The following is a 6,866-nucleotide window of genomic DNA, read 5'->3' as shown; positions in this document are numbered from 1 at the left end:
TGCACACATGTATTGTGCTATGATGAAAAAAAATATTTTGATTAAATCAGGTGATTCTAAGAGTTCAAGAATATCAGGTTTCCAAAGGTGAATTATCATAGAAATTCCTGTCATGGTAATGGATCATTTAGCATTCTAACATTCGTTATTTGTACTCAAACCTTGAGGGGTGCTCAAACTGCAAATAAATACTGTTTTGAAGAATGTAAATTAGAGTCACACTGTTAATCAGTCTGACTTTCAAACCAGAATGCCTGCAGATTTTTTTTTTTTTGCAGTAAACAAATTTGCTAAGTGACAGTGTGCTTTAGCATAAATCCATGTAATAGGCATTGAACATTTTTTTAAAAAGTGGAAACATCATAAATAAAAAAAATATTTTTAAATGTCAAAGCCAAGCACCATAATTTTAAATTTACCCTAAAAGGAGCAATGGAGGAGGTTACATTGCCAGACTCCCATTCTTGAAATAGTATGTATCTCTCACTAGTTTTGTTTCATATTTACAACACACACAGAGAAGTGGGAAGTAGCAGTCTACCACCTTCTTCTCTTTATTTGTTTCTCAAGATGCCTGACCTTGGTTCAAGTTAAAAAATAGCTCTGGGAAAGCCAGTTCTGCAATTTTTAAAATTTATTGCAATATCCATTATGTTAATGCTTAATTGATACTTAATGAAGCACACTTGCTTAGTTTGGCATACATTTGAGTTAACTAAATATAAAGTGAAATAAATATGCTAACCCAATTTTAAAACAAAGAGGTGGAAACCCAAATTAGTGTACTGCATGAAGACATCCAAGTTTTTCCTTCTAGTCCCCAGAACCTCAAGTGAGATCTCTTATGTTACCTATTTGTTTTTGTTTTGTTTTTTGTTTTGTTTTTTTATAACTTTTATACCGCCCTTCTCCCGAGGGACTCAGGGCGGTGTACAGCCAAGATAAAAAACAATATACACAGTTAAAAATCAATTTAAAATACCTGTTCAATAGTGGCCGAATTAAAACCGTCGAATTGACCAACCTAAAATACCCCATATAAAATTACAGAAAATATAAAAAATTTAAAATTTTAAAATTTAGAAATTTAAAAAATCTAAAAAATCAGTCCAGTCCCGCTTGGATGAATAAATAAGTTTTTAATTCCCGACGAAAGGTCCGAAGGTCAGATATTTGGCGCAAACCGGGGGGAAGGTCGTTCCAGAGAGTAGGAGCTCCAACAGAGAAGGCCCTTCCCCTGGGGGCCGCCAGCCGGCATTGCTTGGCGGACGGCACCCTGAGAAGACCCTCTCTGTGAGTGCGTACGGGTCGATGGGAGGCATAAGGTAACAGCAGGCGGTCCCGTAAGTACCCGGGCCCTAAGCCATGGAGCGCTTTAAAGGTGGTAACCAGAACCTTGAAGCGCACCCGAAAGACCACAGGTAGCCAGTGCAGACTGCGCAGGAGTGGTGTTACCCGGGAGCAACGTGGTGCTCCCTCAATCACCCGCGCAGCTGCATTCTGGACTAGCTGAAGTCTCCGGGTGCACCTCAGGGGTAGCCCCATGTAGAGAGCATTGCAATAATCCAGGCGAGAAGTGACGAGAGCATGAGTGACCGTGCATAAGGCATCCCGGTCCAGAAAGGGGCGCAACTGGCGCACCAGGCGAACCTGGTAAAAAGCTCTCCTGGAGACGGCCGCCACATGGTCTTCAAACGACAGCCGTCCATCCAGGAGAACGCCCAAGTTACGCACCCCTTCCGTCGGGGCGAGTGACTCACCCCCAACAGTCAGCTGCGGTTGCAGCTGACTGTACCGAGATGCCGACATCCACAGCCACTCCGTCTTGGATGGATTGAGTCTGAGTCTGTTTCTCCCCATCCAGACCCGTACGGCCTCCAAACAATGGGACAGCACTTCGACAGCTTCGCTGGGGTGGCCTGTGGTGGAGAAGTACAGCTGAGTATCATCAGCGTACAGATGATAACTCACCCCAAAGCCACTGATGACCTCGCCCAACGGCTTCATATAGATGTTGAACAGGAGAGGCGAGAGAATCGACCCCTGCGGCACCCCACAGGTGAGGTGCCTCGTGGTCGATCTCTGCCTCCCTGTCAACACCGTCTGCGACCGGTCAGAGAGGTAGGAGGAGAACCACCGATAAACGGTGCCTCCCACTCCTAACCCCTCCAACCGGCGCAGCAAGATACCATGGTCGATGGTATCAAAAGCTGATGAGAGATCTAACAGGACCAAGGCAGAGGAGCAACCCCTGTCCCTGGCCCTCCAGAGGTCATCCACCAACGCGACCAAAGCTGTCTCCGTGCTGTGCCCGGGTCGGAAGCCGGACTGGAACGGGTCTAGATAGACAGCTTCCTCCAGGTACTGAGGAAACTGCCACGCCACCACACTCTCTACAACCTTCGCGATAAAGCGAAGGTTGGAGACTGGACGGTAATTACCCAAAATAGCTGGGTCCAGGGAAGGCTTCTTGAGGAGGGGTCTCACCACCGCCTCTTTCAAGGCGGCGGGGAAGATCCCCTCCATCAAAGAAGCATTTATAATCCCCTGGAGCCAGCCTCGTGTCACCTCCTGTGTGGCCAGCACCAGCCAGGAGGGGCACAGGTCCAGTAAACATGTAGTGGCATGCAGCCTCCCCAGCAGCCTGTCCACGTCCTCGGGAGTCACAGAATCAAACTCATCCCAAATGGTATCAACAAGACGCGCCTCAGTCATCTCATCCGGATCATCGCAATCTTGGTCCAAGCTATCCCGGAGCTGAGCGATTTTATCGTATAGATAACCGTTAAACTCCTCGGCACGTCCCTGTAAGGGGTCATCCCGCTCCCCCTGGTGAAGGAGGGAACGGGTTACCCGAAACAGGGCGGCCGGGCGGTTATCTGCCGACGGAATGATGGCGGAAGCGTAGGAGCGCCTCGCCACCCTCAGTGCCACTAGGTAGGTCCTTGAAAAAGACCTAACTAGTGTCCGATCAGCGTCGGAATGGCTGGACCTCCAAGCGCTCTCTAGGCGTCTTCTCCGGCATTTCATCTCTCTCAGCTCCTCAGAGAACCAAGGAGCTAATTGAGATCTGCGCCGGGTCAGAGGCCGCAAAGACACGACACCTACAGTCCCTCCTCATCAAATCTCTTATCTTTTTCCAAGATAGAGATAAATCTTTTCCCAGCTCTTCCGAATCATACAGAGAGCTACCAGTAGTTCCTTTTGAGATATGGAAAGTCGTTCTGTGTTTAGAAGGAGGACAGCGGTCTTTTGATACAGTGGAACCACTGGCTGAAGAGGAGGCGGCGGCAAGATAGTCTGGTGAGATTCTTGTAATGTAGGTGATGAAAATAAAATATCTGCTTGGGTGTTTCCACAAGTGTTTCTAGTTGCTTGTGCCTGACATCTGCCCAATGTCCAAATCTACTAAGGATGTATGCATGTTACATAGTATCATAGGACATCCCTTTAAATATGCATGGTTTTATATTTGATTTATTTTAGTTGTATATATATATATATTGGTATTACAACTGGTTGGTTGTTAAATTGTGAACTAATTTTATGCTGTGTTTTTCTTTGATTTTTATTATGCTTTGTTAAAGGCACATAGGAAATGACGATGATGATTATGATTAGGGTACATGTGACATATGAACCTCATTAGGATGAAGAAGAGCCAATATATTTACACGGCAAAGAAGAACTAAAAAAAAAGCTTTAATTAATTTCCTCTATTAATAAACCAAATTATTGTCTATTAATAAACACATTTCCTCTATTAATAAACCAAATTATTATCTAAAGAGCTGAGTTGACTTTTTAAAAATACAATAGAAGCCCTATTCCTTATTTATAATTGTTTGGGCTAAAATAGACTGATTGGTTAAAATAAAATCATAACATCATAGTCAAGTGAAGATTTGAACATAGGCTTCCTTGAAAGAAATCTAATATTTAATTACTATAATGCACTGGCTCAGTAAATGCCAAACAGTTCATAATAAATGGGAGGATATGGATGTTTCTGAACAATTTCATAGTATTATTTGTCCTTTTAGCAGGTCATGTTCTTAGAGAGAAAATACATTTAACATATAGGGTCAAATATAACAAATTAGTGAAACTTTTCTAGACTAGGCTGTAAGATAATAAATTCTGTGAGATAGCTTTTTGTCATTGGTATAGAAAAGTGATGGCGAACCTATGGCACACATGCTGGAAGTGGCATGCAGAGCCATCTCTCTGGGCATGCCAGCCATTGCCTGTTGTTCTTCTGGATTCCAGCACGCACTTGCGCGCCAGCCAGCTGTTCTTTGTGCGCGCAGGAGTGCCAGTAACTGGAAGAGCAGCTCCTTGGCATGCATGCACACTAGCCAGCTGGTCTTCGTGCATGCATGTGCGCCAGAAACTGGAAGACCAGGTAACCGGCGTCCATGTGCATGTGCATGCGCATGACGGAAACCAGAAACCGGAAGCTCAGTTACTTTTTCCTTTTCAGGAACTACTTTTTTCTTTTCCCATTTCTCTACTATCTTCGTTTTCGTTTTCATTTTATATTACGATAATCGTAATAATTTCTTTTTAAGAAAGAGTGAGCCCTGCCAAAGTATATTATTTGAGTTTATCATGAAAATTCATTCTGTTGATGAAATTAAGACTCCAGATTTCTGTTGCATATATAAACTATGCAGATATATATTTAAACACACTTGCAGATACATATTTTCTCATTATTGTGATGAGCTGTACAAAAAGTTTCAATTCTTACTTTCTTTTAAAAAAAGTAGCTGATTTAGAATATGACTGACATCTTTCATTAAAGATTCTTGGGTTTGTTATATAATTGTATGTAATACCTACAAGTTATCCTAGTTAAAAGATATTTGTGGATATTTGTCATATTTGTTTATATATTTGTACGTACATTTGTCTGCTGTTGTGCACAAATATGGGTGTACAATATTAACAAGTTACCCATCACAACATATAATGCGTCTGTGAACCAAAAATAAGACAACAACTCCCCATTGTGGTTGGTTCCATCATACCATACTGACTTTAGTTTTCTGTGATTTAGAAAGGTAGCAATAGCGGAGTATTCAGTATCTCAATAAACTGATAAATTGCACCTCCTAGTGGGCGCATAATCCATTTCATACAGTTATGTTTACAGTATATATTAGCAATTAGTTGACAGAATTGTTAACATTTTAAAAACACACATTAATAATAATATAATGCATGGTTTCATAATGATGGTTTCTAAAGTTCCAAGCACCTTGAAATTTGCATTTTCAATGGGATTGTTGGAACACACAGTACAATTTGCAGTAATAGTATGGCTTGCAAGGGATGATCTGATATTCGTATTAATATCGGAAACAAGCCTACTAGATTCATTAACTTCTTTTGCAAGTTCAAGTAATGTTTGGAGAGTTAACTAACACTGGCTGGTTGCACTGCTGTTGGCAGTGGAATTGCTGAGTCTGAATGCAGACAGGACATTCTCATGTCCTGAAAGAATACTATGGTCATAAGTCATCATATCTTGGCCTATTTACTCAAATAATTAACGAAAAGAGATAACAAACAGTCAGATCAAGACTTTTTCATGTCAAAATCAAGAAACACACAAACTCAAAATAACCCCAAGTTGATTTATTATAAAACAGGACACACAGAAAGTTGGAGAGGCTTTCAAAATTCTATTATTGCACCCTACTACAACTTTTCTGGAATCTATATCATGCCTGTTTCTTGACCTTGCCTACTTCAGAGATGACAGGAGGGGTGGAAAACCTCAGTTAACTCCTCAGTGCCTGTGACTTGTTAAGTGAGACATTTGTTAAATGAACTTTGCCCCATTTTATGACCTTTCTTGCCACAGTTGTTAAGTGAATGACTGCAGTTGTTAAGTTGCTAAGTCAACTGGCTTCCCTCTTGACTTTGCTTATCAGAAGGTCGCAAAAGGTGATCACATGACCTGGGAGACTGCAATTGTCATAAATATGAGTAAGTTGCCAAGCATCTGAATTTTGATCCCATTACCTTAGGGATGCTGTGATGGTCATGTGAAAAATGATCATAAGTCGCTTTTTTCAGTGCTGTTGTAACTTTGAATGGTGAATAAATGAACTGTTGTAAGTCGAGGACTACCTGTAATTGTGGAGAATGGCAGTTGCCTCTGTGGAAACCGGCACTCTGTGCCGTCTAGTGTCAGCTGCAGGTCAAACTAAAGCTGTTTTCTGCTGTGATAGCTTCCTGCAGCCCTCTGCCAGCGAAAACTGAGCTCTCCCAAGCTCCATTTTTACTGACAGACAGCTGCTGGAGGTCATCGTTTGGTACTCTTCCTGGTCTCGCCTGCCTCTGCTGGAGAAAATGGATCCCCCCAGTCCTGTCTGAGCCACCACAGGTGCCCACGACATGAGTGACGTTGAACTGGCCATGTCCCTGGAGGTCAAACACAACCCTGATGCGGCCCTCAATGAAATCAAGTTTGATACCCCTGCTATATTGCTATTCCATGCTTGTGCCTAAGAGAGTCCAAAAGAACAATAAACTCATTAAAAGCTGTGGTGATGCAGTGATTAGAATACAGCAGTACAAGCTAACTCACTGCTCATTCCAGGAGTTCGATCCTGACCAGCTCAAGGTTGACTCAGCGTCCCATCCGGAGGTCGATAAAATGAGGACCTAGTGTTGGGGGCAATATGCTGACTCTGTAAACTGCTGAGAGAGCTGTGAAGGACTGTGAAGCGGTATATAAGTCTAAGTAGTATTGCTATTATTATTGCTGTCACAAACCAAACCTCTCCTGAAACCGCTTGACCTTCAATCTACGGTTCTTCCACCACGCTTCAAAGGAATCACATCACACCCAG

The sequence above is a fragment of the Ahaetulla prasina genome, chromosome 3, assembly GCF_028640845.1.
Source record: "Ahaetulla prasina isolate Xishuangbanna chromosome 3, ASM2864084v1, whole genome shotgun sequence".
In the NCBI taxonomy this organism is placed as follows: domain Eukaryota; kingdom Metazoa; phylum Chordata; class Lepidosauria; order Squamata; family Colubridae; genus Ahaetulla; species Ahaetulla prasina.
This window is presented reverse-complemented; position numbering follows the sequence as displayed.